This window comes from Solanum dulcamara, chromosome 6 (assembly GCF_947179165.1).
Source record: "Solanum dulcamara chromosome 6, daSolDulc1.2, whole genome shotgun sequence".
Lineage (NCBI taxonomy): Eukaryota > Viridiplantae > Streptophyta > Magnoliopsida > Solanales > Solanaceae > Solanum > Solanum dulcamara.
In genome coordinates, this window is record NC_077242.1 from 55072806 (window position 1) to 55083815 (window position 11010).

Below are 11010 nucleotides of genomic sequence, written 5' to 3' on the forward strand. Positions count from 1 at the left end.
CCTCCTTCACACTTATAAAAACCCACCTTATTTCATCATTTTGTTCATCAAGTTTTTTCAAGAAACTATTCTCTATATACACTTCTTCACTCGTTCTCAAAATATATTTTTATTTCTTACTAATGTAGAAATACTATTCCGGTGATTCATAAACTCCGAGTAGTACACAAAATGCTCAGGTGAGGAGAAAAGGCTAGGATTCAAGAATGTTCATTAAGTCCTTTGATTCTGAGTAAAGCTTCGGATTCCAAGTATGCAAGGCTTCAATGAGAGTAAACTCTTCTCTCTATACACTTCTTCACTCATTCTCAAAATATATTTTTATTTCTTACTAATGTAGAAATACTATTCCGGTGATTCATATACTCCGAGTAGTACACAAAATGCTCAGGTGAGGAGAAAAGGCTAGGATTTAAGAATGTTCATTAAGTCCTTCGATTCTGAGTAAAGCTTCGGATTCCAAGTATGTAAGGCTTTAATGAGAGTATTCCTTCCACTCTCATGCCTAAGTTTTTTTTACTATAGGATAAATTATGTTTATTTACCCAATTGTTTTCAAGCTCTACTCTAAGGTATGTAGGTGTTTATCCATGGGTTTCTTTCACTCATGTAGTTCAAAACTCTTTCAACTAAATCTCTTGATTTCAAGTGAGATTTTCTTATGGGTAATTCTTATTTTTACTTAATAGCATGAATCATGGTTAAACTAATGATTATTGGTCTATTTTGATGTAAAATGATTTCATATGTATGAATTTATGGTTTGCAAGTAATTTCTCTATTTATCTCTTTAAAGGTTCTTGAAATTCATGGTGGGTTGTTTAAAATATGATTTTTAATTAATGAATTTTAAAGTATTTATGCATAATTTCATTTACATATATGTTTGAAAGTTGAAGTGATTTAAACCCAACTAGTTTTACTATATTTTCAATAAATTTTGACTTGAAAGCTTTGACTCCAAATAAATATTTATAAAAGCAATGTCTATGATCAAAAAGAAGTCTTATGAAATAAAACAAAATGATGAAATACTATGAATGATGAATTCTTTATGCTATAAGGACAATTCTTGCATATTTGAATCACTAAAAGTTTTAATGAGATATTCAACCTAATGTGATGTTTTGAATTCTCAAGCTATATGATATGACTATTTTGAAGTATTACACTATTCCTTGGGAGTGACTTAGCGCCGAATAGGGCATTGAGGTGGGATTCGATAAGGGAATCCTAATAGCAACCCCTTGTCTTATTAACTATATGCCAACATAGGAGCCCTTGTAGGATTAGGCTAATGGATCTATGAAAGCCCTTAAAGTTAAAATTAAAGAATGAATGTAAAATTGAAGGAGTTCTACTCTAGGCAAGTAGACTCCCCGACCAATGTAGGGGGTTATGTTGGATTCCATGTAATAGCTCACATGGTCTTAATGTCGGTTATAGTCAACTTTCTACAAACGAATATTTCAAATGCTATTTACATGATTACATGTGTATATCCACATATGTATGATTTAAATGATATCTGATTGATTACTCATGCATTCACTCATTTACTTTACCTTATAAATAACCTAAATGTTTTACTTTGTAATGCATTCTTACATACTTAGTACATTGAAAGTACTAACGCATACTCTTTTGCCTACATGATATCACCATGTAGGGACCGGTGCTCCTCCTCATTCTCCTCCATGTGCCTAATTGAGATTTCGTTTGAAGGCTACTTTTGGTGAGTACCCATGTTCTAGGAACAATACTCCTTTATCTTTCTAGCTTATGATATGTTTAGATATTTAGATACTTACTATGGCATTTCTTTTTAGTATAATTAAGGGTGAGCTAGGGACTTGTCTTAGCCCCATTAAATCTAAAAGTTAGAGGTATTGGTAAACATATGTAAGTTGAAGATTTACTATTATGATTTTCGCTTGTTAATTTATTGTCATTACCTATGAAAGGCTAAAAGAATGTTAAGAGGCTTGTTTGAGGTACTTTCGGGTTCCTCATTCATCATGTCACGTCTAGGCCCTAGGCTTGGATCGTGATAGTTTTAAAGGGATTCATACCACCTAGATCATTTGGACACTGGTTTTGAGACTTATGACGTATCGAAGACGTGCTCTTTTTTACACTGACAATTTTAGGGGTATCGGGGTTGTGCTCAATTTTTATTCATATTCAACGCAGCATCGCCCTTTTTATACATTGGTTGTATGTGGGATGCCTTTAGCCCTTACTTGACAATCTTATGCGGCGTCTCTCTTTCTATATCGACTTGTCTACTCACTGTCTAGTACCACTACGGGTGATGCTATAAATTTATATAAGACTTAGTTTGGGCTCAGGAAGTGTATATGGACTTCTCGCATCCCTCAACGGCCCCTCTGACCGGTGCACCACTGAACCAGATGAGGGAGTAGCATGAGTCCCACCTGGCAGGATGAGGGCCGGAGTGGGTCTATATACTTGTTATTGGTGATCTCTGAGATCCACCGGTAATGTTTTTGGTTTTTACTATAGACTTGCATTCATTAGCATCACCTATCACTAGTATACTTGTTTGGTGTGGTCCCCTGGTTTATGGGAGTCAGGGATATTTGTAATTGTTTGTACATTTTGGGGGGTATGGACGTCCGATTGATTATTACTTGATCATACTTGTACTTATCTTTGGTTGTATTCGTAGTTGGTTTACAAGGTGTCTGAGTTGTATTTGTGTTTGTACTTTCTACTAGGTTCGGTTGGATTGGTCCTTAGGTAGTTATGTGATTAGTGATGTAACTTAGTACTAGATTCTTGTTTAGTAGTCTCCTATGGTGTCTCCTTATTTTTAGTAGGTTGTTGGCTTACGTTTCAGGTGCGTTCCTTGACTATTCTCTTTTATCTTTATACTCTATCTCATTGACTTACTTCATTTACTGTCTTATGTTAGCTCCTGATTAGTAACTTGTTCTTTATTTACCTAGTTATATGTTATTTATATTAGCTTTATCTGTGGATCTCAATCGGCCTATGTCTACTGAGTACCATTTATTTGGTACTCATACTACACTTCTGCCCCCCTGTAGATCATAGTAAGGGTTATCACTGATGATTTGGACTTGGTATGGAGCAGCGTATATTCAGAGATTGGATGAGCTTCTAGCGTCTGAAGTTGTCGATTTCCATCTATTTTGGCCTAGGACTAGTCTTTACTTACTTTTGAAGATTGTCTGTATCTATTTTGTATTTGGAAAAGCCTTGTACTCTTATTTTGTTTAGATGCTTGACTAATGACTGATGTCAAGTCTTGGAAATGGGTCTTTATAGATGTGTTACTGTTGCTACCTTTCTTCTAATTATTATTATTGATTTGCTAGATTCTTTGAGAAATCAGATCGTAGCAGAGTGCAAGCAAAACTGGCGATCGACATTTCACAATGGTCCTCCACCAGTGCTTGGCTTCACCTTGAAGATGGAAGGTCACGAACTCTACTCCACACTGGTGGACTATACCCTACTTGTGTAGCCTCTCATAAAAGTCCAGAATGAACTCACAAGCATCCTCACTCTCGGAATCTTGAAATACTGGAGGCTTCAACTTCAATAACTTAGTCAGCATCTTGTGCTTAGTGTCAGTCATTACTAGGACCAAAAGTGGACGAAAAAAGACATCAGTTCCCAGCACTCCATCCATCTGAGGAGCTACAACAACAACAAGATGAGTATTAGAGCTTGGTCTATGGGCAATGTGGGGATGGATCTAGCGCCGACTAACCCACTCAAGAAAGTCATGATCTTTTGGGTGATAACTGGGTCCAGAGGGGGATGTCCTCCAACCTCGGCCTCAACATTCACCTCTTGCTCCGCATCCTCCTCAACCTCCACTTCCATTTCCTATTCTACCTCTGGTTGGGGGTGTAGGGGAGGCCTTTCCGTGCGGAACATTATCAGCTTGAGCCTCACCCCTGGCAGGTACTTTCCATTCTCGGCCTCTATCGTGTCCCTTTCTCCTGTGCATGCCTCGGCCACACCCTTTAATAGCTTGATTCTCCTCTGGGTTGACGAGAGCTACAGGCTAGACACCATTGTAATGCGTGTTAACCATCTGCAGTTAAGAGAGTGAAAGATGTTAGATACCAATTTGGATTATTAGATATCAATCGAAAACAAGTCATAGCACTAAGGAAGAAGAAGATAAGGAGATTTCCCAAAGTCTAGTAGCCTCTCGAAGAAAAGTACATACGTCTCCATACTATTCTGCCAGAATCTACTAGACTCGTTTTGGTACAACGAGATCAACAAATCTAAGACTTCGATACCAATTTTATCACGACCCGTTTCGACACCCATACAATTCCTCCGGTGGGAGAACCAAAACTACACCCCAAACTAACATCCTGACACAAAATTAAGCATAAAAGATATGGCAACAACTTTTATATAAGTTTTAATCTGTGCCCCCATAAACTTAGGAATAATTCAACACAGTTATAAATAAAACATGTAGAAGTCAACCCCTAAAAACTGAAGGTCAATATACCAAAACGACTACATACCAAGTCTAAGAGTAGGGGATACAATCCCAAAAATAATAACATAAGAATAAGTCTTTTCTTTACTTTACTAATTAACTTTTCTTTTATTAACTATATTTTATACTAATTAATTATTAACTATCCATCCAATTTTTTATATTTTTCTTTTTTTTCTTTATTAATTAACTTTTCTTTTATTAACTATATTTTATACTAATTAACTCCTAATTAATTATTAACCACCCATCCAATTTTTTATATTTCTTTTCTTTTCTTTATTAATTAAATTATCTTTTTTAAACTATATTTTATACTAATTAAATCCTAATTAATTATTACCTACCCATCAATTATTAATCACCCATCCAATTTTTTATATTTCTTTTCTTTTCTTTTTTTTGTTAATTAACTTTTTATTAGTAGCTATATTTTATACTAATTAACTCTTAATTAATTATTCACTATCCATCCGATTTTTTATATTTTTTTTCTTTTCTTTTCTTTTCTTTTCTTTTCTTTATTAATTAACTTTTCTTTTATTAACTATATTTTATACTAATTAACTCCTAATTAATTATTAACCACCCATCCGACCCACCCCCCAAACCCCAATTGTCTTCTCCACCAAAATGGGGAGAAGAATTCTTCTTCTTCTTAATGGATTTTGAAAGGAAAAAAAATAAAGATTCAAAATGGGGAGTGAATAGAGGTGGGTGTAAAGAAAAAGAGGGTAGGTGGGTGTGAAAAAGAAAGGATGTGGGGGTGGGGTGGGGTGATATTTTTTGATTTTTTTTTTACGTTAATGGGTTTTGAAAGAAAAAAAAATTAAGATTTAAAATGGGAGTAAATGGAGGTGGGTATGAAGAAGAAGAAGGTAGGTGGGTGTGAAGAAAAAAGGATGTAGGTTTTTTTTTTATTTTTTGTTACTTTACAGAATCTGACATGCTTTTTTTTCGCCACGTCAGTTTCAGAGGGGGGTAATAGTTTCACTCTTAGGTAGTTTAGGTGTATAATAGGTCGCCATTATAGTTAAAGTGTGTAACTGATTTTTTGGTACAACTTCGGGAATTTATGCCTTTTTCCATTTTTTTTTATATTAGAGTTTAATTGACCCTGCGCATAGCGGGAGCTTAAGTGCACCGGGCTGCCCTTTTGGTAACTGGTAAAGTTGCTGCCATGTGACCAGGAGGTCACGGGTTCAAGCCTTGGAAACAGCCTCTGGCAGAAATGCAAGGTAAGGCTGCGTACAACAGACCCTTGTGGTCGGGCTCTTCCCCGGACCCTGCGCATAGCGGGAGCTTAAGTGCACCAGGCTGCCCTTTTTTTTTTAGAGTTTAATTGATAATTTTATACATAATTTAGAGAAAGATCTACTATATATTTGTTGATATTGATTCCCCTTCATTCTATTATATAGTTGTATGCTCTTTAGACAAGTGAGGGTTGCTCAGTTGGTTAAGCACCTCCACCCACGACCGGTAGGTCCTGGGTTCGAGTCACACTGGAGGGGAAATGTGGAAACACTATAAATCCTCCAACATGGGGGGTAAAAAAAAATAAAAAATAAAAAAAAAGTTGTATGCTCTTTTTTAATGTATTGAAAAAAAAATTATCTGACATAAATTTTTATTTGTGATTTGTCTATTATATATGATAATACTTAATGGATTGTAAGGTGGAATTGTAACAAGAGAGAGTTCTCTATAACTCGATAAAGGTACTTTGATCCTTTTAAAGCCATCTCTAACTTTTATAGCTGTGAAAACATTATATTGCTGCCACAAAAAAATTCGTTGTTATTCTATTGTTTAAACACAAAAAATGTAACAAAATATTTTCACTAATAATATATCCATTTTATTTCTTTATTTCAGTCATCATTTTTTATGGCTTTGTTTCTATTTGTATTCAAGTAATTTTTATTTTAATCATGCCTTGTGCCTCAAATTGTAAATTTCATTTGTCCTTCAAATAGATTTGTCAATTTTTGTTGTTGTAAATTCTATAATTTTACCATGTCAAAGTTACGTTATTTACGTGCTTATTTTCACTAATAAATCCATCTACTTATTTTTTTGGCAATTATTTAATTCTAAATTTTCAAATGATATGTTAAAGAATGCAAGATTAACAGACGTTTTGATACATTTTACAAATCTTAAATTTAAGACCACAATATTCATAACTCTTCTTTACTTTCTTGAATTTTATGTTATGTCAAACCAAATAAACAAACTAACATGGAGGAAGTATTAATTTTAGAATATATTACTCTCTATGTTCCATATTAGTTGTCACTTACGTGCCCCTTAACAAAGCATAAATAAGGACAGTTTTACTAGTTTAACCCTTAATAAACTTTCTTGGAACTTTTTTTTTTAAAACAAGGGAATTAATTATAAGAATAAAATAGATTTTTTAAATTAATTTTATTTTTATTTGTAAATTGACAAGTAATTTGATATGGCTATTTATAGTAAGGTTAGCATCTAATATGATACGAAAGAAGTATTTCAAAAGTGCAATTAATTAAATTTTAATCTATTATTTCAAAACTGCAGTTAATTTTATGATAACATATTAAAGATCAAATACATTAAAATAAATAATAAGTCATATTTTAAATTTAAATATTTCTTCTTCGTATCAAACACGGTCTTCTTTTGTACTGAACACTGTGAGACATTACTGGTCAAAAGTGGGTTCACCAAAAAGCAATAAAGAAAAGTAAAAATAAATTTAAAAAACAAAGGAAAAAACAAATGTAGAAGAAAATAAACGGCCGACAGTGAAAGAAAAGAGAGAAAGCATATGTAGCTTTCTTTTTCTTTTTCACTTTTCTTTCATCCCTTCCATTGCATTCTTACGTGAAAAACAATGGACCACTTAAAACTCATCATTGCTACCACACTTTCTACTTTTTTTTTTCGCCGATCCCAATAAAATTACATGAATCCTTTGTCCCCTGCATTCCCCAAACCCCCACATGAAAGCTTATTGTGCATATTGCTACTCCGTTTCCTATGCTAGAATAAGAATTCATTAACTCATAGAATATATTCTCTCTCTAAAAATGAGTTATTTGGAGCGGTGCGTAAAAATTAAATCTATAATTATAAAAATATTATTGATTTATTGTCAATGGATTTTATTGAGTCGAGGGTCTTTCGGAAACAATTATCCTGTTTTTGTAGAAGTCAGGTCTGCGTACACTTTACCCTCCCCAGACCCACGTTGTGGGATTTCACTGGGTTATTGTTGTTGTTGGATTATAAGATTAATAAAATTTTTAATGTTTTTATAAAAAATTATCGGGTAATCGATTCGGTTTGAGTTTTTAAAATAGGGTCATTGGATAAACATATAGCCTATTAAAACTGTAGTATTTTACTATTTTATCACTAAATAAATATTAAAATATTAATTTCAGTATCTTTGGGTATTGTCTTTACTCTATAGCCTTCAATTCACAATCACAATGTCTTTGAGTTCACAACTTCATAGTATACAAAACGACAAAATCTAAAGTAAGAATCCTATTTCTCTTAATTTCTCTTTGTATTGAACTTGTATAGTTCTTTTCATATTATTTATTACTATTTCTATTTTATGAGGGTTTTATAAAATTACATTATTGTCTTATCGTGTCAAATTGCTGAAGAAGTCAAATAATTAGTTATAAGCATTTTTTTATTGGTTAAATCAAAAATCGAACCGTTAAGTACCAATACTGATAAATCAAAAACCGATAAAAATATCTTATTGATTTGGTTATTGATTTAGTGTATTTAAAAAATTGAAAACCGATAAACCGAACCGATAATTCATAAATTCGAACCGAACCGATAATTCATAAATTCGAACCGAACCGAATTATGCACACCCCTAGTTATTTGTGTCCTTAACTGCTCTAACAATAACAATATACTTTCTCTGTTTCATTTTACTTGTTTCTGTATTAAAAATAAATATTTTATTTTATTTATTTTAGTAAATTAAAAAATAATTAGTTTTAATATTAAATAAGTATTTTTAATATTAAATAACTATATAAAATAATAATAATTGAATCTAGAGTTTCAAAGTATCCGTAACAAGATTAGGTTAGTCTAATTAAAAAAAAATTAAGAAGTATGTCAGGTCAACACGAATCAAGTAATATGAAGTGAGAAATACTCAATATCAGATCAATATGAATTAAGTAATATAAAATAAAGGAATACTCAATATCATAATATTTGAGTTTCAGAAGTGTGAGGTGTACACAAATTTATTTGTGCGATAAAAGGACTATTACTAAATGACACACCAAACAAAAAAATTGACAAATGGAAAAGATATTTGACTGAACAATGAAAATGTAATAGTCAATTACTTTCATTTTATGTGATTAAATTTGATCATGCATAAAATTCAAATTACCAATTTAAATCTATACTTCTCACGCGTCGGTTAATACTTTTTATTTTTCTGTTTCCCAAAGAGAGATATTTTCTTTTTAGGAGATTTATATTAGTGTCTATTTTTCCTTAATTGAATGACTTATAATTGGAACAATTAATATCACTCATTCAAAATGAAAACATTGTGTGTACTCATCTCACTATCACTCATTAAAACCATGATCATACTTTTGACTGCATATTTTTATTTTTATTTTTATTTCCATATTTGATATTCGATATCTGCATTTGTAGTCCGTTTAATTTGAATTTGCATAAGATAGGGCCCATTTTGCAGTACCTCTTTCTACCAAATTTTTTTTCATACTCGGAGTTCAAACTCGAAACCTCTAATTAAAGGAGAAGCAGTTTCATCTATTGCACCACATTCGTTGGTGGTCACTGAAGAGATTTTTGATTAGCATGTCAAAAATTTCATTCATAATTAGCATGTCAAAATTTTCTTTCATATTTTAAAATATGTTCGAATCACAAACCTTCACATAAGAATAAATTGAATATATTTTATCAATTGTAGTTAAATAAAATATTTGAAAGTAGTTGTAAACTTTGTTAGATCAAGAATATATCATTGGATACTCGAAACTTGAATAGTATTAATAATATTCCCACAGTAAATCTACATCATATGTTATATTTTTGTTGAGGAGGTTGAAGGAAGTCTATTGTGAGAGGAAGAAAGATGTACACCTGGTGTTCATTGACCAAGAAAAATATATGATAAAGTATCTTAAAAAGTCCTTTAATTGATCTTATTCCTCAACTTCTCTTCTTTTTTTTTTTACCTGAACACAACTGCATTCAACATTCAACTCATGATGGCATGCTACATTCCTATGTTCTGATCATTATCAGTCTATTTTTATTCATACCCCATTGTATCTTACTCTATTCATAGTAGTCACCCTTAATTTAGGTATTTTTCCTAAGATAAGGTGTACGGCGTCTAAGGAGGGACCAGGGCCAAAGAAGTAGTTTCAACATAAATGGGAAGGTAAACTGGTTAACAAAAGAACAGATTTTCATTTAGGCTCAAAATTCGGAATTAAAGGATTTCGTCATTCATCTGGTTTGTCTTATAGGCTTAGTAGGTTAAATTAAAAATGGCTTTTGATCCTTTCTTATTCCATTATCTTTTAGCCAATACAAAATAAAACAGACAAGTTTTAGATGCCTATACAAGGCAAGAATAATACAAAAAACCGCTCACATTCCCACATGGCATAGTATGCATATTAACTTTTGATTGTCAAATTTCATATACATAGCTTAGAACAATTGTTTCATTCATAATTATCAGATGTCACAGAAAGATCCTTAATTGTCAATACAACCAACAAGGCATTTCGTACCACAAACTTTCACTTTATTTACTGCTGCAAACATTTTTAGTAAAAACAAATGTCTTTATACAGACTCAGACTCTTTTGTATAGACACAGACAAATATTTACAATTTGACATTAGTAAATATGTCGGTTCTACTAGATAGCAGCTAAGGAAACTAAAACATGACAACAAAAACCCTTAGGCGATGTGACAAACTCAAAGGTACAACCCCTTCTAGAACATATGCATTATCCCCAATGCATCACAAAAACTACAATTAAGCTTGGAAAGTAAGGTTTACGATCGAAGCTCTAAGCTTCGGAGTATGGAGCTCATGGTGCGCATCAGTCTCTCTAGTTACTTCAATAGTGATGACGATGGTGCCCAGCACACTCATTGATGCATCGGGAGTGATCTCAACAACAGATGGTGGAAAAATCAGAGTATGTGACTCGATAACAATATCAATCCCACTGCTCATGGTCAACTCAGCTGGCAATGTACTGGAGGATGCCCTAGATGCATGGCTCACAGGTCTTCAAGTCTCACTTCCTCCTCATGTCGTAATATATGCATAGCCTTTGTTGTCTTCTCCCTCTCATCCCTCTTAAGGTCCCTCTCATGGCGACGTTTCTTCTTTGTTCTTCTTCTTTCTTCCTTATCTTCAACTATTATCACCTTGCCTGAGGCTCTAGG